We start from the raw sequence: 22399 nt of genomic DNA, 5'->3' as shown, positions 1-22399 counted from the left end.
CCCATATCTCAAAAGCTATTGGTTTCCTCACGTTTAATTGTAGTAACCTTTCTTCTAGTTTCACCAATAATAGCGCCTGTTTCTAGAAAAGTTTTATGTGTATACACAACAGATAACTTGTATATAGCATGCTTTAGAACTCTAGAAAATTTCAGCTTAAATTCTGCAGTGTGCCACTATGGAATTAAAGAAGAAAAATGTACCAGAGCTTCTTTTTTCACCTCTTTGTGCCCACATTCTCACTGCAAATACAGATTCGTCTGGATATTGAAGCCGTTCTCTAGTACCCTATTCCCAACTGTATTTAGTATCAATTTATAAAATAAAGAATTCAGCACTGCCAAGGTACTGCAGCTGTACAGACTCATGTTTTATGTACATGCTCCTTGGAAAGCGCTTACAGGTTGTGAATTGTGTATGTTGAATCCTTTCACAGTTGCTTACAAATCATTTATTAATGTAGATTAATATTTTACTAACTTTTCTTACTAAAATGTACCCAATTTCATATTTTTCACAATATTTCTGTCACCGATAAAAAGAGAAAAGCTAGCATTTGACAGCGTGGCTGATAAAAGTTTGTTGACATTCAGAAGTAAAAAATAAAGATACCATCACTATTATTATCAAATAGAAATTTAGTGTAGATAGCCACTCGGTAACGTTAACGAAAAATGAACTGCGTCGGTTTCGTTACTTGCATAGGTGTTTCAGTCTAGACGCCATCTCGCAGCAGTGATTCCTTTGGTCTGATCAGTGACGTCATTGTAACAGGGGCTACAGAAAAATCAATTACTGTGATAGGGAAAGTGAGGAAGACGAGAGTCTCATGTCCCGTCGACAACGATGTCAGTAGAGACAGATCACGAGCTCAGATTAGGGAAGGAATAGCCCTTGTTCTTTCAAAAATATCGTCCCAGCATTCGCCTCAAGCAGTTTAGCGAAACCACGGAAAACCCAAACCTGGATGAACGGATGGTGATTTGAAGAGCCGTTCTTCCGAATACAGGTCCAGTGTATAAACCACTGCGTCAAGTCAATCGGTAAATGACACCATAATTATCCCGTTATCCTGATTTTAAAAAACGGCCAGCAGTAGAACAGTTATAACGAAATGCTCAAGTGTATGTGGACGAAATGATGTGCCCAACTGTGGAGCTCTAGGGTGCATCAGCGTCTTAAAGTTTGTTGGTAGAGGCCAAATGAAGTCTAGAGAACGTTGGCATTATTAAATTGTAATTCACGTTCCACACAACGATCAGATGGCGATGCACCAAGAATTAACAGGAGAACTGGTAAATACGAGGTGTGGCTATAACATAAGCGGACTATTGCTGTAAGACTTCACATTTCAAAAACATACATATTTAGTTATTTTCACCCTCAATATTCTCCCCTCCTCAGTCTTACAACGCTCCTTGAGAATTTTCGAATGGTGGAAACAGCGCAGGACGTCTTCCTCTGTGAGCTCCTTGATGACGTGTGCCGCTTTTTCTTTCACTGCTTAACTGCCGGCCGGGGTGGCCGAGCGGTCCTAGACGCTACAGTCAGGAACCGGGCGACCGCTACTGTCGCAGGTTCGAATCCTGCCTCGGGCATGGATTTGTGTGATGTCCTTAGGTTGGTTAGGTTTAAGTAGTTCTGAGTTCTAGGGGACTGATGACATCAGAAGTTAAGTCCCATAGTGCTCAGAGCCATTTGAACCATTTTGAACTGCTTAACTGACTGAAATTCTGTTTCTTTCATTGAAGATTTTTCCTTTGGCAGTAGATAAAAGTCGCATGGTGCTAGGTTTGGCGAATATGGTGGATGGTCTAAAAATAGGATGTTGTAACTTCCCTAGAAACCTTTTAACAGATAACGCCGTATGAGGCAGTGCGTTGTATTGATGCAGAACCTATGGCTTGTTCTTCCACAATTTGGGTCTTATTTTCTCACGGAGTTGAGCAATAACCTCAAGGTAATATTGTTGATTAGTAGTTTGACCTTCAGGAACCAAGTGAAAATACATAATTCCATGAATTTCGAAAAAAACAATTACCATCGCTTTGGATGTTGATTTTTGCTCATTCGAGCTTTTTCCCTCTGGACGAATTGTGCCCTCGAGTACATGGATTGGCGCTTACCTTCTGGTTCATAAGTGAAAAACCAAGATTCATTACATGTCGTCAATCTTTCCAAGAAAACAGGATCATTTTCAATGATATTCAAAGTATCACTGCAAAAATTTTCACGAGCTTCTTTTTGTTCGATCGTGAGAACTTTTGGCACCAATTTCACACACGCTTTTCTCATGTTAAGTTGGTCATGTCAGTTTACCTTACGAATTTATTAGTCTGTTCTAGCAGTCTCAGCAATCGATCAAATAGTCAAGCGGCGATCAGATAGAATCAGATTGACTACTTCTTCGGTATTTTATCTGTTTTTGATGTTGAAGGGCTGTCCGGGCGTGAGTCATCTTCAACGTCTTCACTGGGTGTCGTGTGATGTGCTTAGGTTAGTTAGGTTTAAGTAGTTCTAAGTTCTAGGGGACTGATGACCATAGATGTTAAGTCCCATAGTGCTCAGAGCCATTTTTTTTCAACGTCTTCCCGTCCATCTAGGAAACGCTTGAATCACGCTAAAAGTCGTGTACGTGATAAACAATCTTCCCCGTATTTCCAGAATGAGATTTTCACTCTGCAGTGGAGTGTGCGCTGATATGAAACTTCCTGGCAATATCCTTTCTTTCAGGAGTGCTAGTTCTGCAAGGTTCGCAGGAAAGCTTCTGTAAAGTTTGGAAGGTTGGAGACGAGATACTGGCAGAAGTCAAGCTGTGAGGACGGGGTGTGAGTCGTGCTTGGGTAGCTCAGTTGGTAGAGCACTTGCCCGCGAAAGGCAAGGGTCCCGAGTTAGAGTCTCGGTCCGGCACATAGTTTCAATCTGCCAGGAAGTTTCAGTCTTCCCCATACACTTTTTTTTTTACTAAAAGATAGGTATCAGTAGCGGTTTCTCCATGTTTCGTGTGAAACTGCACGACAATTCGTTGCTCTATTAGGACACTTATCAATTTTCCGGCAAAACAAAATAACAGCGCTTAGACAAACGAAGGGCACATCTTTAGTCCGGAACGGTGCGACTGCTACCGTCGCAGGTTCGAATGCTGCCTCCGGTATGGATGTGTGTGATGTTCTTAGGTTAGTTAGGTTTAAGTAGTTTTAGGTTCTAGGGGACTGATGACCTCAGATATTAAGTTACATAGTGCTCAGAGCCATTTGAACCATCTGAAGGGCACAGCCGCACTGATTTGTCTACAGACACTAGGGATGCCGCATTCAACTGAGAAGGTTTCACGCTTCACAGTAACGGATATATATACAATACATTACTAGACTAGGAAAGGCGCATGTTTTACTGAAGTCTGGCGTTTGGTGAGGTAAGATGGCGGCGTCAGGAAAGTTGTATGTGGTGGTACTATGATTTTCTGAAACAAAATGACGTTGTAAGCTTTATACGAGGTGATCTAAACAAGTTTTGCAGCAGAACAAATATTTGCTTACTAGTTTAGTTTCACACATATACAGGACTATTACAAATGATTGAAGCGATTTCATAAATTCACTGTAGCTCCATTCATCGACATATGGTCACGACACACTACAGATACGTAGAAAAACTCATAAAGTTTTGTTCGGCTGAAGCCGCACTTCAGGTTTCTGGCGCCAGAGCGCTCGAGAGCGCAATGAGACAAAATGGGGACAGGAGCCGAGAAAGCGTATGTCGTGCTTGAAATGCACTCACATCAGTCAGTCATAACAGTGCAACGACACTTCAGGACGAAGTTCAACAAAGATCCACCAACTGCTAACTGCATTCGGCGATGGTATGCGCAGTTTAAAGCTTCTGGATGCCTCTGCAAGGGGAAATCGACGGGTCGGCCTGCAGTGAGCGAAGAAACGGTTGAAAACGTGCGGGCAAGTTTCACGCGTAGCCAGCGGAAGTCGACTGGAGACCGACAGCGCCGACTTCATCTTTCAACAGGATGGTGCTCCACCGCACTTCCATCATGATGTTCGGCATTTCTTAAACAGGAGATTGGAAAACCGATGGATCGGTCGTGTTGGAAATCATGATCAGCAATTCATGTCATGGCCTCCACGCTCTCCCGACTTAACCCCATGCTATTTCTTTCTGTGGGGTTATGAGAAAGATTCAGTGTTTAAACCTCGTCTACCAAGAAACGTGCCAGAACTGCGAGCTCGCATCAACGATGCATTCGAACTCATTGATGGGGACATGCTGCGCCGAGTGTGGGAGGAACTTGATTATCGGCTTGATGTCTGCCGAATCACTAAAGGGGCACATATCGAACATTTGTGAATGCCTAAAAAAACTTTTTGAGTTTTTGTATGCGTGTGCAAAGCATTGTGAAAATATCTCAAATAATAAAGTTATTGTAGAGCTGTGAAATCGCTTCAATCATTTGTAATAACCCTGTATTGTAGAATCGTGTTATGAGAACAACATTAAGTTACATATACAAACGTTTAAAGCATTGAAATATTTTCCTTTCCTTGTTTCTTCCGTCTGCTGTACGATAAATTACATCAAAACAAGAGCATGTATTGACCATGATGTCAAAACTCTGAGGGTAACGCAGTTATATCAGTTTATCCTCACTTCTTACGACTGTTTTGTCAGCAAACAAACAGCTGTTTACACGTCCTTTACGCTCGCCACTATATTGTCTTTCTGAAGTAATGGCTTCAGTGACACCAATATGCTATATATGGTATTGTCAGTCTAGTAATTTAGATCAGTGTTTACGGTTATTCCTCGTTCATCTTTGGCGCCAGCCTGCTCACTCTGTGACACAATTAGTTCAGATATTTTACAGCCACATCTCCCGTATGGTCCTGAAAATAAAGTAACTTCAGCGTAAACAGTTTCTCGGCATGGGCCCTGTGTTGACATATTTTAGAAGAAATAATTCCTGATACAGAACCATTAGAGGATTGGCATTGCCACACGAATACCAGCAGCAGAAACCTCGTGATCCACTGTATGATAAACGGTAAATATTAGCGTTGCGGAGCAAATATTAAAGGGAACACGGGTTAATGCTTGTTAAACTCTACGGAAGGTGGAATGTAGCAGGAATTACGACAGAGGCCGTTATTAAACGGCGAGGCCGGACCTAAATATTTCATTGCTCGCGAGCGCTGGTGTGAAGCGCTGTAATTCCGGCACCGCGCCGGCTGCACAGACAACGTGCAGGGAATGCAGAGCCCGCGCCCGAATCCGTGCATCTGCGCGGAAAAGCTGCACGTCACCAGAAGTTACCAGGCCCGCCGTCCGTATATCAGGCTTCCGGGCGCGCGACATAAACCCGCGGCTTTATTCCCGCCCCGCTCCGGCGTCCCGTTCCGGTCGCACACCCGCTCGATGCGTCGCCTCTGGCACCGAACGCAGCCTAGCGGTAACGGACGAAAGCGGCGCCTGCCAGCTGACGCCTGTCAGCACGCTATGTTTGCTGCGACACGGAGTCAAAGCCAGGATGGAGGGCATGCGATATTGCCGGTTTTAACTATGTGCGACAAGGCCTGAAAGAAAAATTATTTAAATAAAAATAAATTTTTAGTGTAACACGATTTTAAATCGGACTAAAAAGTGTAAAATAATTCCTCGTAGCCCAGTACACGAGGGTGGTTTGATAAATCTGCTAAAAAAGCAGGAAAAAATATTTGTTTCGAAAAAAGCTCATCTTACTTCTCGTAATAGTCTCATTTGAGGAATATACACCTGGTCTCGTGATTCTCCAGCTCTTTCACCATATCGGCAAAGTAGGTTCTGTCAAACTCTGAAAAATACTCGTCGACTTCAACTACCACTCCGTCATTGATAAGCCGGCCGCGGTGGTCGTGCGGTTCTAGGCGCTCCAGTCCGGAGCGGCGCTGCTGCTACGGTCGCAGGTTCGAATCCTGCCTCGGGCATGGATGTGTGTTATGTCCTTAGGTTAGTTAGGTTTAAGTAGTTCTAAGTTCTAGGGGACTGATGGCCACAGCAGTTGAGTCCCATAGTGCTCAGAGCCATTTGAACCATTTTGAAAGTTAGGGAACAAGAAGAAGTCACTTGGGGCGAAATCTGACGAAAAGGGTGCATTAGGAACCATTTCAAAGCCCAACTGATGCACTTTGACAACTGTTATCGCTGATGTGTGAGATGGTACATTATCCTGGTGAAACTGCACTTTCTGGGTGCCACCTTCGGTCTTTTTTCAGCCAACGCAAGTTTCTAAAGCTCCAACAATAAAGCATAATTGGGTACAATTAAGTAATCTATGAGGATTATTCGTAGGAAATCCCCAAAAAACAGTAGCCATCACTTTACCAGATTGGTCTTTGTCTTCTTCGGTGGACTGCCGTTTTGACTTTTGTGTGTAATTGTGAATCCAGGTTTCATCAGCAGTCACAAATCGATGCAGAAAATCTTGATAATTGCAAAGAAACGCCGCTAGACGCTGTGTTGAAGTGTTGTGCCGGATGCTCTTCCGGTCGACTGCGAGCAATCGCGACACCCACTTCGCTCACAGCTTCTTCATAGCCAACTATCTGCGCAGTTTATTATGCACTCGTTCAATGGAGATGCCTGCAGTCTCAGCAATCTCACGAATTTTTATTCGGCGGTCTTGTATTACCATACCAAGGATTTTGTCAATAGTGTCCTTCGTGGTGCACTCTGTCGGACGGCTAGAACGTGCTTCGTCTTCGGTGCTTGTGCCACCAAGTTCAAGTTCATTAATACAAAAGTAAATGGTCTCCAGTGCTGGTACAGAGTCCGAGTGAACTTCATGCAGTTCTGCTTTGGTCTATGCGCGAGCCCACCATTTCAAATCAAAATGTTTAACAAGAGCACAAGACTCAGTTTTGTGTGTCTTCAGTCGCAGTCTACACACTGACTAATTCAGACGGCTGCTAGCAATGAACTGTATACTGTACGTTGTTGAAATACGTCATACGATCCTTGGAATGATAAAGCTTATCACCGACGAAGGTGCAACAAGAATGTTCCATTCTTTCATGTAAGTTTAACAAACATATAAAACTACCCTCGAAGATTCCTAACCCTATAGAGACAGTTCTGAAAGTTTGTGATTGGGAATTATTAAGAGATATCAAAATCAGAATGTTTAAATCTGGAGGTGTGCATCAAACATCATTCTAAACCGTGTTAAGCGCGTTTTCTCAAAATTTTCTCGAGCAGTTAGTTCATGACCCCACTCGAATAGTAAACTGTTGTGAAAACAAACTTGACCTCTTGGCGACAAATAATCCTGAGCTATTAATGAGCATCAAAACGGGTATCGGGATTAGTGAACACAGGGTTGCCGCAGCGAATTTAAATACCGTAACTCCCAAATCCTCCAAAAATAAACTAAAAATATACCTATAAAAAATCAGATAAAAATTCGCTGGACGCCTTCTTGAGAGACAGTTTCCATTCCTTCCAAATTAACAATGTAAGTGTAGACCAGATTTGGCTTGCTTTCAAAGAAATAGCATCGACAGCAATTAAGAGATTTATACCAACTAAATTAACAAACGACGGAACTTGGTAAACAAAACGGCTCATAATACTGTTACAGAAACAACGAAAAAAGCATACCAAATACAAACGAACGCAAAATCCTCAAGATTGGCGATCTTTTAATTGAGCTCGAAATTTAGCGCGGACTACAATGCGAAATGCTTACAATAGTTTCCACAACAAAACGGCGCCTCTAATAGTGGCAGAAAATCCAAAAGGATTCTGGTTGTATGCAATGTATGGCAGCGAGAAAGACACAATCAGTGCCTTCCTTGCGCGAGAGCAATGGAAACAGTATCGATAACAGAGTGGTGACAGGTGGCCTTTGCAGATGAATCAAGTTTAATTCTCCATCGGACAGAGAGCGAACATCTGCAACAATCATGTGAAAGGTACAGGCCGGAGGAGGGAGAGTTTTGGTGAGGGAAATGTTTCCATGGCATTCAAAAGGTGATCTCGTCGTTCTGGAAGGCGAACCCAGCGCGGTGGAATCTACCTGCAGGTCAATGCGACGTGTCACACTGACCCCAGTGTACGTCTGTGGTTTAAAGAACATCAGAATGAGTTTACTGTACTCCCCCAGCGATCAAACTCCCCTGATTTAATCGCAATCGAGAATCCGTGAAACCACCTCGATCAGTCCGTTCGCGCCACGGAGGAACGTAGCGCAGGTGACTACGGCACCAGAGTGGGAATGGCTCCACATCCCTGTCCGTATCTTCCAGAAGCTCACTGACTCTCTTTCTGTACGTCTCGCAGCGGTTCGCACTGCAAAAGTTGGCTATTCAGGCTTTTGACAGGTGGTTACATTAATGTGACTGGACAGTATAGTTTATCCGGCCGCCCTCTCACCGAACAATATTCTTCGATGCAAAGTCAAATGCCATGGGAACGGACATGTTTACACATAACAAAAGACGCTACTCCTTCCTCTTGGCCGCAGGAGTGAGATGCTGTGTCTGCCGTCGGATATGAGGCACTGCTTTATACGCGGTGGGGACCACGTGTCAGGCCAGTCTCCAGCGTGGCACCACATAAATGGTGCGCCTAACAGGCATCATACTACGCTTCCGCCGTACGACATACGTAAGTCATATGCAGGGTGGTCCGAAATTCTCGTTACAGACTTCTAGGGCTTGTAGAAGGGAGTGAGTACATTTTGAATAGGAAACCATGTCCAGAAACGTCACCCAACGACACTATAGAGTGTCAAAGTTATAGGCGCGGTCGTCTGTAGATGTACGTATACACGGGGTGATTCCGTGGTGATGTTACAGACTTTCAAGGATGATGGAGAACGATAAATGTATTAATTTGAAGTAAGGATCCCTGTACCGGAAACGAACGAGTCGAAAGTCATTAACGAAAACCGTTCTGATACCTCTGACAGTTGAATACATGTACCGGTTCATGAGTTGCGAAGAGTGTAGGGTTGGTAAATTTCAGAGGTGGTAGAGTGGACAAAAACAAGAAAAGATGTCCAATAAACGTGGGCTCTCAAGTGCGTACCTTAACAGCTATGAACACTTTCTCAATAGAGGAGGTGTGTTTCACGTTAGTCAAGATGAACGAATGGTCATAGCTCCTCAGGTATGCGTTTTAGAGCCCACGTTTACTGGACATTTTTTCTTGTTTTTGTCCATACTACCACCTCTGAAAGTTACCAACCCTACACACTTCGCAACACAAGAACTGGTACATGTGTTCAACTGTCAGAGGTATCAGAACGGTTTTTGTTTATGACTTCCGACTCGTTCGTTTCCGGTACAGGGATCCTTACTTCAAATTAATATATTTATCGTTCTCCATCATCCTAGAAAGTATGTAACATCATCACGGAATCACCCGTGTGTACGTACATTTACAGACGCCCGCGCCTATAACTTCGACGCTCTGTAGTCTCTTTGGGTGACGTTTCCGGACATGGGTTCCTATTCAAAATACGATGTACTCACTCCCCTCCACAAGCCCTAGAAGTCTGTAACGGGAATTTCCGACCACCCTGTATATCCGCTATAATTTTGCTCTGATGTTACAGGAGGCGCTGATAACGGGAACTACGAGCACAACCTGCTTGCACTTGATGTCAAATAATTCGTAAATGTCCACAAATAGCGGACAGATTCACTCGGCCCTTGAAGAAGTGACCATCAGTTAGAATCAGTTACCCAGTAGTCATCAGAAGTTATCACGCTGCCATAGTCGTCGCAATTTGTCGCAGTAAACTCCTAGTGTACCAGTAAGTTTTAATAATGGAGACCGATCTTAGATACTGTTACCAACAGCGGAGCCGGATTGTAGCTATTATTACTCATAGATTATATAGTCATCATTCACTGAGTTAGATTTAGACGACTGTTCATATTATTAAATCAGTGCTACGCCTTCTCATCTTTAACTAAAGTTGTGTATCTGTGTTTTTAATAAATTATTGTTAATTTTCACCCGTTGTCTTGCCATCATTATCTTGCAATAATCTACTTTGCTCTTTGACGAGACATTTATTTATTTATTTGTTACTTTGTTTTAGTATGTTGTCTAGATGGCAGAACAGACAAAATGTTGCATGTAGACTGACATGAACAGAACACGTAATATTTTAAAGTAATTTCAAATGTGGTTCTATGACTAAATGTTATGGTGTGTAAGGGAAAATCTACATAATATATAATTTGCTTAAAAAGGACCTTTCGGCCAACTCTCGCACGTGTATTCACCCCGTATGAGGAAGACACACGCTACTGGTCTACTGTATTGAGCTGCATTGCTGTGTCACTAATTTTGTAACTTATAATTCTGATCTACGCTACTATACAATACTACACTACACAGCACTACACTACATTGCTGTACTTGGCATCAGAAGCAATCTACATTTTCTCATTTGCTTGGATAGTTAGGCCCTGATGCTAGGTGCTACAGCTCAGGATTCATAGGGCTGGTGCTGCTTCCACCTAAGGTGTGAAGATTGGGAGATGGCTATCAGGTTCTGAGGAAATCATGCCCTCACCGAAGAAGCTCATCTCCTCGATGCTTCAGGAAGGTTGTTGTAGGTGAATGCGCTGCTGTGCTGTGCTGCGTCTCTTTGTCACGATGTATGGTCTCTTTTTGATTGTCTCTCGGCCATGTAGTCTTGCTCTTTTAAAAGGTGGTATTTAGGCTCCACAGCCTAAACTCCTAATTTCTTATTATGTTATAGGCCGCTGTATTACCAAAGACAACCCTCTCTTGTGATAAGAGAGTATAACAAATACTTCCAGTGCTGGGGGTTTCGCTTCCTGCTACCTTTATTTTGGGCGCAGAATTTATTTGGTGAACACAGCAGGTACAATACACAAAGAGGGAAACTACACCACTGCAATCAAATAATGACATCAAATCGTTTGTTGCTTTGAATGCAACTGTTTTATTTCTCCTAGTCTGCAAATTGTTTGAAGAACACAAGTTACTTGCTACTTCCCACATCAAGTGCTTAGATTAAACAAAACTAGTATTAAACAATGGCTAAATTTTGTACATGTTCGCCTAAAATGTGTGCAAACAGAATTTCGCTGTAAACGCAAGCTTGCTACTGGTGGTCGTATCACCTCTTGAAAAATGCATCGGTATGGCTTAAGACGCGGCGGTCAGAGACTGGCGCCCACTCTATGGAGCAGTGCCCTGCGATGCCTGAGTGTTATAAGTCGGGCAGCATTCACATTTGATGCCTATGGTCGCTTCTAGATACTCCCAATATTTCACTGCAATAACATGAAATCAGCTCTGCAGAACGTAAATGGTAGAGACTGATCTTACATCAGCTGAAGGAGCTAGAATGAGCCAGAATCAAATCAAGTTCCATAAATAACATCATAGTGCCCTTCGGTCTGCATAATTGTTCATTTGTACAACTCACAACTGCATGACGTCATTTACAAAATTTTACATGATTTTGAACCTGACCTATGAGAAGTTAATCAAATTACTTGCGTCCTTGTCTTACTTCTGTCCTGGGGGACTGACATAAGCAGTCATCCCCTCCACATTGTCTCGATACAAGCGGAACTGCAGGAGGTGGCACCCTTGTGTTTTTCTTTGGGGGCAGCGTGGGAAATTCTGGTTTTTACAGTTGGTCCACCGATTCGGGAGACAATCTGAGTAGCGCTCTTAGACTGTTTGCAGATGACGCTACTATATACTCTGTCGTAAAGTCATCAGAAGATGAAAACCAAGTGCAAAACGATTTAGACATTATATCTCTATGAAGGTAGTTGATTCCAATTAATGAAAAGTGTGATGTCATCCACGTGAGTACTAAAAGGGTATTGCTAATTTCGATTACACGGTAAGTCGGACAAATCTAAAAGCTGTTAATACAACTTGCCGAAGGCTGGGTGTGCTGTGAGCACGACCTGTTGCTTATCAGGTGCTCCATGGGTATGCAGATTAGGCTGTTGGTAACTTTATCACCCCAGATCACGTAAAATGACAGATTACTCCCATGAAGCTACTAGCCTACTTGAAAGATCAACTGCTGTGCACATCGACAACGTTATCATATAAGTTCCTGAACATGTCAGAGGCCTCGTCTATTGCTTATGGTTAGAGGATTCTGGGTTTTCCTTTGAATAATCTAACAGTGTGGGGAAAAAATACTCATGACACATAAACGTCGAGGTTATAAACCATCTGAGAATGAATTTACGCCTGCCGTTGTGGCCGAGAGGTTCTAGGCTTTTCAGCCTGGAACCGCGCGACTGCTACGGTCGTAGGTTCGAATCCTGCCTCGGGCATGGATGTGTGTGATGTCCTTAGATTAGTTAGGTTTAAGTAGTTCTAAGTTCTAGGGGACTGATGACCTCAGATGTTAGGTCCCATAGTGCTCAGAGCCATTTGAACCATTTGAATTAATTTACATAATTAAAATAGAGTAATGACAGGAAAATGAATTGCTGTTAGGATCGCCACCAGCATGATTCTGGACAATTACGCTTGAGATGCCAGGCACGCAAAGAGCACGAATTATGCTTTCAACCGTGATTGCAAAACTTTAAAATCACACGAAAAAGTTAAATTCGAATGGAGCATAAAACTGATCAATGAATAAACGAAGAATCAGAAAGAAACACCTCTAGGCCCAATGTGTTAACTCGATAGCGAAACAAACATCATGAGTGATTACGAGAAAAATCCCTTTGCGACTAAAATTACATTTCAGAAAAACTTGCATACCAGTGCGCGGAGCGCGTAGATAAAGTTAGGAAGCCTAAAAAATAGAAATCAGGAATGAACTCCTCCTACCTCAGTATATCATGATTCCCAAAGTTAGGAGAGTGCATTTCAAACGAAATCTAACCGTGACTGCCTTTGCGGTGGTTGCCGATTAAGTCGGGGTGCGCTGAACCGCGTGCGCTACTAACCGTTGCTGGGCTGGGACGATGTGATGAGATTGCAAGATTGCAAGTTGTGGATCTCATCATCCTCCTGATTACCCGCCTCAGATGAGCGTAAGTTCAAAGAGAAACTTTCAAGACTTCGCAGAAGCCCAAAGTCAAGAAACACACTTTCGAGTGCAAAGTCCAGAGTTGCCTAACCAAGTAGAAGTTCGAATCAGAATGCCCATAATAATCCCAGTACCACTTCGAGTGCTACTCAGCTTTTGGTGACCTTCCTTCAGGCCTCGGAAAGGCGCCCGGAGCAATCTTTTCTACCCCATCATAGGAAGTGCCTAATCGCCCTACGAATCAGGGATCTGGAGGCCCGTTCCATAGCTACGACCATAAGTTAAAACGTGTCCAGCAATGAGATACGCGTATATGGAAAAGGGAGACCTTCCCATGTCGAGACTCGTTTGTTGGAAATTCTGGAAATTTTATTGGATTTCGCCTACCGTTCCCACGGGAAGGGAAAAGCTTGGAAGTTTGCGGACACACTGTGGGGCAGCGTGTTCGTAAATGTTGCTCAATACCATTCAGTCGTAAGTAATAGGAGAAAATATTTTAAATATTAGAATATTGTTGAATTGCTGTACATATGTATATACTGTTAGCTGTCTTTTACGAAAGCCTGGAAACTATTTCTGTGGTCAGCAAGAAAGCGATGGAGAACATACTGACCATAGCTCCCAGTCGGCAAGTCCACATTCTTGTCCTGTCCACTGAAAGAAATGTCTCTATTCTCTATTTGCTCAGCGGGACCAGGACTATGATTATAAATGAAGATTTTGAGTTCTAATTGGTGTATATAGTTGGTAAAGTTTCACACGCTCAACACTGTAGTATTCATTATGTCAATACTGAATATCCTAAACGGCACTGTGAGCAGATCAGAGGCGACCTCTACGGTAAGTTCCTATTAAATTGTCTTTCGCCCTGACTTCTGATAATCAAAATAATTGCTCTCCACTAAAGTGGAAAATAATTGTCACCACTACCCACGCGGATTTGGTAATATTATGGGCGGCACATTGACAGTCACTTCTGCAAAATGTAAGCCATCCAGGATGGCGTTCAGTCCTCGCTAGTTCACTTTATATTATTACTGAAAATATGCGTTTAGTAACAGCCTGTAACAGCCTCTCCGGCTGTATTTATATATGTGACACAGCGGACGGCCAAGGGAACACCTGCTGTCATCTGCCTTGTGCCCACAGTAGCAGCCTCTAAATGGCCGCTTTCTCGGAAACATAATACTTTATAACACTGTTGTGTATTAATTTATAATCTTCATAATTTTTGTATGCATGTAGTTAAGTTGGTTAAAATCACAGATAACGTTTTAGCTCGCCTGCATTGAAGCACTGCGTCTATAATTTTCAGAACGGAACTGACAGTAGAAACTGGTCTCTGAACTACAACTTTGGAAGACCTTGAATTTGTTATTAATTGCATCCAAGCCATTAAACTTGTTATAGCTCTATTATTTAATAGGTTTTGTCACGTGCTGTAACCAGAACATTCCAGCATTAATATATCAGTTACTTAATCTACGACAAATAAGGACGTTTTAGTTCGAAATTTAGTTTTCAGCAAATTACTGGAAAACTATTAAAGGTAGCTCAATGGGGTTACATAATTAATATTTTTATGTTGAACTGAGGCTTCATACAAATTTTCATATTTCTATGTCAAATATTTAGCGCCTTCAGTTTTTCTTAAAAATGCATATTCTTTTCAAAATATTTGTTTAATTACGTTGAGACTTGTACCACTTACTTTAGACATACATCGGCACATTATGACCAATTTTTGGGTTTCTAGCTGTATTATTTACTGCCACTTATTTTTTTATAACGATGTATTTAAGGAAAAATATTGACCTGATCAATCTGAGATTTGACAGTTTAGAAATTGATATAGTAAAGCACATGCTAAGAAAATTCGAAAAAGCAACTTTAAATTTTAATTCAATTCTTAAATTATGGTGCAATAGTTGTGTGCCACGCACAGACGCGTAGTGGTGACGTGACGCTACTAGCAGCGACCAGGGGTAGGTCCCAGCACACTCGCTGGCCTCTGTATTTCTTCAATGATACAGCGCTTGTTTCACCACAACAAGGAATTGCCAGATATTTTTCTTGATGATAAATGTGTGTAGACCACATGCAGCAGCATACCGAGAAGTGGACGGCTGAGGACTCTATCTGAAGTTTACTAACAAGCACAGTCCTCACCACTTACACCAGTGGTTTCCTATCCCTCTATTGAGGATACCAGTCTTCCGTTCCGACGCTCGTTGTCGGTGAAATGTGAGCCAAGAGGGTAAGCCCTGAAAAGAGCCAAGAGGGTGATCCTCGAAAACACTAGCTTGATTATCCATGTGGCTCACTAGAATGAGATCCTGCCCCCTAAATGAGACAGATAGCTTGTAGATAGGCTGTTTAGGTTTTTATGTTGGTAACGCCACGTAGCGCTCTGTATGAAAATCACTGACTGTGCTGTGTGCAGTCTGTGGCTGGTTTGCTTTGTTGGAATTTTTGCTATTGTAGTGTTGGGAAGATGAATGTGAACAGCGCGTAGCGTTGCGCAGTTGGAGGTGAGCCGCCAGCAGTGGTGGATGTGGGGAGAGAGATGGCAGAATTTTGAGAGCGGACGATATGCACGTGTGTCCATCAGAAAGAGTAAGTTTGTAATACTGTATATCATGAACTGATATATATACACTCCTGGAAATGGAAAAAAGAACACATTGACACCGGTGTGTCAGACCCACCATACTTGCTCCGGACACTGCGAGAGGGCTGTACAAGCAATGATCACACGCACGGCACAGCGGACACACCAGGAACCGCGGTGTTGGCCGTCGAATGGCGCTAGCTGCGCAGCATTTGTGCACCGCCGCCGTCAGTGTCAGCCAGTTTGCCGTGGCATACGGAGCTCCATCGCAGTCTTTAACACTGGTAGCATGCCGCGACAGCGTGGACGTGAACCGTATGTGCAGTTGACGGACTTTGAGCGAGGGCGTATAGTGGGCATGCGGGAGGCCGGGTGGACGTACCGCAGAATTGCTCAACACGTGGGGCGTGAGGTCTCCACAGTACATCGATGTTGTCGCCAGTGGTAGGCGGAAGGTGCACGTGCCCGTCGACCAGGGACCGGACCGCAGCGACGCACGGATGCACGCCAAGACCGTAGGATCCTACGCAGTGCCGTAGGGGACCGCACCGCCACTTCCCAGCAAATTAGGGACAGTGTTGCTCCTGGGGTATCGGCGAGGACCATTCGCAACCGTCTCCATGAAGCTGGGCTACGGTCCCGCACACCGTTAGGCCGTCTTCCGCTCACGCCCCAGCATCGTGCAGCCCGCCTCCAGTGGTGTCGCGACAGGCGTGAATGGAGGGACGAATGGAGACGTGTCGTCTTCAGCGATGAGAGTCGCTTCTGCCTTGGTGCCAATGATGGTCGTATGCGTGTTTGGCGCCGTGCAGGTGAGCGCCACAATCAGGACTGCATACGACCGAGGCACACAGGGCCAACACCCGGCATCATGGTGTGGGGAGCGATCTCCTACACTGGCCGTACACCACTGGTGATCGTCGAGGGGACACTGAATAGTGCACGGTACATCCAAACCGTCATCGAACCCATCGTTCTACCATTCCTAGACCGGCAAGGGAACTTGCTGTTCCAACAGGACAATGCACGTCCGCATGTATCCCGTGCCACCCAACGTGCTCTAGAATGTGTAAGTCAACTACCCTGGCCAGCAAGATCTCCGGATCTGTCCCCCATTGAGCATGTTTGGGACTGGATGAAGCGTCGTCTCACGCGGTCTGCACGTCCAGCACGAACGCTGGTCCAACTGAGGCGCCAGGTGGAAATGGCATGGCAAGCCGTTCCACAGGACTACATCCAGCATCTCTGCGATCGTCTCCATGGGAGAATAGCAGCCTGCATTGCTGCTAAAGGTGGATATACACTGTACTAGTGCCGCCATTGTGCATGCTCTGTTGCCTGTGTCTATGTGCCTGTGGTTCTGTCAGTGTGATCATGTGATGTATCTGACCCCAGGAATGTGTCAATAAAGTTTCCCCTTCCTGGGACAATGAATTCACGGTGTTCTTATTTCAATTTCCAGGAGTATATATATATATATATATGAGATGGCTTTTCATTTGCTAACTATGCCTATCAGTAGTTAGTGCCTTTAGTAGTTAGAACCTTTTATTTAGCTGGCAGTATTGGCGCTCGCTGTATTTCAGTAGTTCGAGTAACGAACATTTTTGTGAGGTAAGTGATTCATGAAAGGTATAGGTTATTGTTAGTCAGGGCCATTGATTTGTAGGGATTATTGAAAGTCAGATTGCGTTGCGCTAAAAAATACTGTGAGTCAGTTTAGTGTTGATCAGAATAAGTAAAGAGAGAAATGTCTGAGTACGTTCACTTCTGCTCAGCTGTTTTAAAATCAAATAACGTAAGAGGTTTATCAGCACACTAATTCATTAATTTTTCTAAGAGGATGTTTGAAGTTCTTCGAGGACGTGCGCAAGTTCCTCCTGTTTTCGCCACAGTGAAATGGAGTTCCTGTGGTGAAGACCTAATGCATTTAATGGAACAAAACTACTACAGAAATGAAAAGTGAGATTATGTACACCGGTGTGAGTTACATCATTGATAGACGCTACCTTCTAGTCACTCATGTAATCAGCGGACAATACAGGTGGAAAGCCGAAAATAAAATGAAGCAAGAGTTCCTCACTTCTAGACATCCATAAATGTCTTATAATAATATAGTTGTAACGATCATGGAATTTCTACCTTGTTAGGTAATTAATTGTTGAAAACATGGTGCACTATAAAGCGAGTGGTAATTAAACCACTACAAATTGGAAAAGCAGCGCAAAAATACTCCTAAGAGACCCTCACACCAGCAGCACAATCAACCAAGAAGACCACAACTCAATGGTAAGGAAATGGTGGGGAGGGGAAAGGAATATTATACTAGAACTGACGTGTGATTACATTTTCACGCAATTTGGGTGCATAGATCCTGAGAAATCAGTACCCAGAACAACCACCTCTGGCCGTAATAACGGCCTTGACACGCCTGGGCATTGAGTCAAACAGAGCTTGGATGGCGTGTACAGGTACAGCTGCCCTTGCAGCTTCAACACGATACCATATTTCATCAAGAGTAGTGACTGGCGCATTGTGACGAGCCAGTTGCTCGGCCACCATTGACCAGAGGTTTTCAATTGGTGAGAGATCTTGAGAATTGCTGGCCAGGACACCAGTCGAACAATTTCTGTATCCAGAAAGGCCCGTACAGAACCTGCAACATGCGGTCGTGCATTATCTTGCTGAAATGTAGGGTTTCGCAGGGATCGAATGAAGGCTAGAGCCACCGGTCGTAACACATCTGAAATGTAACGTCCACTGTTCAAAGTGCCGTCAATGCGAACAAGAGGTGACCGAGAAGTGTAACCAATGGCACCCCATACCATCACGCCGGGTGATACGGCAGTATGGCGATGACGAATACACGCTTCCAATGTGCGTTCATCACGATGTCGCCAAACACGGATGCGACCATCATGACGCTGTAAACAGAACCTAGATTCATCCGAAAAAATGACGTTTTGTCATTCGTGCTTCCAGGTTCGTCGTTGATTACGACATCGCAGGCGCTCCTCTCTGTGACGCAGCGTCAAGGGTAACCGCAGCCATGATCTCCCAGCTGATAGTCCATGCTGCTGCAAACGTCGTCGAACTGATCGTGCAGATGGTTGTTGTCTTGCAAACGTCCCCATCTGTTGAAACAGGGATTCAGCCGTGGCTGCACGATCCGTTACAGCCATGCGGATAAGATGCCTGTCATCTCGACTGCTAGTGATACGAGACCGTTGGGATCCAGCACGGCGTTCCGTGTTACCCTCCTGAACCCACTGATTCCATATTCTACTAACAGTCATTGGATCTCGACCAACGCGAGCAGCAGAGTAGCTATATGATAAACCGCAATCGCGATAGGCTACAATCCGACCTTTATCAAAATCGGAAACGTGATGGTACGCATTCTCCTACTTACACGAGGCATCAAAACAATGTTTCACCAGGCAACGCCAGTCAACTGCTGTTAGTGTATGAGAAAACGGTTGGAAACTTTCCTCATGTCATCACGTTGTAGCTGCCGCCACCGGCGCCAGCCTTGTGTGAATGTTCTGAAAAGCTAATCATTTGCATATCACAGTATCTCCTTCCTGTCGGTTAAATTTCGCATCTGTAGCACGTCATCTTCGTGGTGTGGCAATTGTAATGGCCAGTAGTGTATTTAGATAGTAGCATAGAGTGAAACTTCCCCTTTCAACAATTATTCATGACTGTGCTTAAACTGACACACAATATTTTTTTAGCGCAACGCAATCTGACTTTCAAAAATCCCTACAAAACAACGGCCCTGACTAACATTAACCTATACCTTTCACAAATCACTTACCTCACAAAAATCTTCGTTACTCGAACTACTGCAATACAGCGAGCGCCACTACTGCCAGCTAAATAAAAGATTCAAACTACTGAAGGCACTAACTACAGATAGGCATAGTTAGCAAATGAAAGATTTTAATAGAGAACAAACAATGTATTTACCTTAATAGTGTTGAAAAACCATACTATACATGTTCATGACATCCATTTTTACAAATTTCCAAACTCCGCCATCTCTCTCCCCACATCCACCACTGCTGGCGGCTCACCTCCAACTGCGCAACGCTACGCACTGTTCACATCCAGCTGCCCAACACTACAATGGCACAGAACAATGCAAACTAGCCACAGACTGCACACAGCACAGCCAGTGATTTTCATACAGAGAGCGCTACGTGCGGCGGCGATACCAATATAAGAACCAAAACAGCCTACTTACATAGCCCCCATGCTCCCCACAAAAAATTTTACAAATTGTTTTGGGCACTGGGCAATACATATTTGTTAAAATTTTTCATAATCGTAATTACAATAACAAAGAAATCAAATGCACACACTTATTGATACAATGTTGGTCAAAAGCTAAAATTTTCTCACAGTCCATAAAGACAGTCCTGATCATTCATCACAGTAAAACTGCCGTTTCTTTTCTCAAAGTCAGAGCAGTAAAAGACAATGCACATGGAAGGAGTGGATTTCCATGCAGTCTTGACGAAGTAGTGTTGTCCTTCCAACGGAAAGACAGTGCTGACTCTTGACATGCTGACAGGTAATGGGTCACAACAGAGCAAACCCACAGCAGAGTCATCCGAAGTTGATGAATATTGGTAGGTAGGTCTTCACAGAGTAGACCCTATTGTGGTATTGGTGGGCCACCAGAGGTGCAGACCCACTGCAGTCCATGTAGAAATAATGGTATTGGTGGGTCATCAAAGGTGTAGACCCACTGTAGTCCTTGTAGAAATAATGGTATTGGTGGGTCATCAAAGATGCAGACCCACTTTAGTCCTTGTAGAGATGGCCAGCAGCCATTTGTTGTGACTGTCCAGGTGCACAATAACCATTGAAGAGTCTTGTGGATAATATAGCAAGTCCATAAACCACCACTTGTGCACTCACAAAGTTTTTGGAATTGTACTTAGAACCAGCAATGCTGTTATCCAGTCCCTTGCTGAATTATCAACACACGTGCAAACACCAACAGTCCCTGCTTCTCACATATTGTCCACATACTATGACCAACAGAAACGTGTGCAGTGAAATGTAACTTACAAGTTACTTAATTTGATGAACTGGTGTCAATTACAATTTTATAACATAAGAATACAATAACAAAGGTACAAAATACATAATTAAAAAATAACAATACAGATAACATTTGTAGTAATACAGGCTTTACAAAAGAATAGAAATAGACATATACATCAGTGTTACAGGAATTATGACATAAGTAAATAATAAAAGATCAGAATAATTATTGAAACATCAACTTCACACATGAGCATTAAAACAAAACAGAATAAATAATGCCTAAGCATATGTACAAGGTAAATAACATATTATTAATGCCAATTATATTTGAGGATAACAGTATTCCTCACCATAGTGAATGTAGCTTAGTATTAGAAGAAGAAAAAATTCTATGAAACTACACAGAGACAGGAAGAAAACAAATACACAAGGGTACACAAACACATAGTGGGATAATCACAAAAGGAAAGGACAGGGTTCGTTTTCAGTGTAACATTTGGTACTGCAGTCCAACCCAAAACTTCATTCCATAGATCTTTCGTCTTATTTCGACATTTACTCCAGCCAAAAAAAATCCTATCCAAGCATGCTTTCTGCATTTATTTCGTATAACTTCTCAATGCATTTCTTCCAAGTCATCGCAACTCATTCTCTTATAGGCTACCCCCTCTTAAGCTAACTTAAATCTACTGAGCTCAGATGCTAAGCTAAGGGACGAGGCAATGCAGCAGCACAAAACAATTAACACGAACAGCAATGACAAATAAATTCAAATTGGCAAAGTAAGCAACAATATTACAACTAATATAAGGCAATGAGCAGCAAACAAGAAAAATAAATCAGTAATAAACTGGCTTAGCAGAGTAACACAAAGTCAAATTCAGTAACACTATGCCTGGCAAACAGCAGTAACTTATACCTAAACATGACATAGCTCAAGCAGAAAAAAATATTACAGTAAAAACAACAATGCAGACAAGGGAAATGTAGATTTTAATGTCTATGTAATTAAAGTGGTGCACCGCAAGAAGTTATTCTACAAAAAAAAATTACCAAGTAGTTGAAAAGAAAATTCTGTATGCAATTCCTGTGAAGGGAAATGTGTTTTTGTGCTCCTTCGTTTTTTTAAGTACATCAAAGTTATTCTTTTTTTCTGGATCTGTAAGCATAAAATATTTAAATTAGTACATCTATTAAATTTTATTTTAACCAATGCTGCAGTGCAGCTAGAAACTAGATATTAAACAAAATGAGTAAATAAATACATAAAGCAAGCCATACGGCATTTCCCTCAACTAGCAAGACAATAGCCGTGAAATGTTTCTCATTGTTTCATTAGGCATTTTAGTAAATATCATAAATTATGAGCTCCACAGTGTAATCATATGTTTTCAAGTTTGAGCGTGTCGTATTTGCGATGCTTTCGACAAAGAAATGTCAATAGCGAGAATAATGGCCTCTTTTTTTCTCCACCTAATGGCTTTCTTTTGTCAGACGACTACCCCTCAGCTGGGCGCCCAAAACGCATTACATCAAGGTCACTTACCTTTCTTACTGAAATATTTATGACCGCAGTTTATGCTACAGTGGCAGTCTCATATAAAAAAAATTCCACAGGTTGAGAATTTGCGTTACAAATGTGTAGAAACAAAATCCTATTGATATAATAGTGTCCAAAA

This window comes from Schistocerca cancellata, chromosome 2 (genome assembly GCF_023864275.1).
Source record: "Schistocerca cancellata isolate TAMUIC-IGC-003103 chromosome 2, iqSchCanc2.1, whole genome shotgun sequence".
Classification (NCBI taxonomy): domain Eukaryota; kingdom Metazoa; phylum Arthropoda; class Insecta; order Orthoptera; family Acrididae; genus Schistocerca; species Schistocerca cancellata.
Note: the sequence above shows the minus strand (reverse complement) of the source record.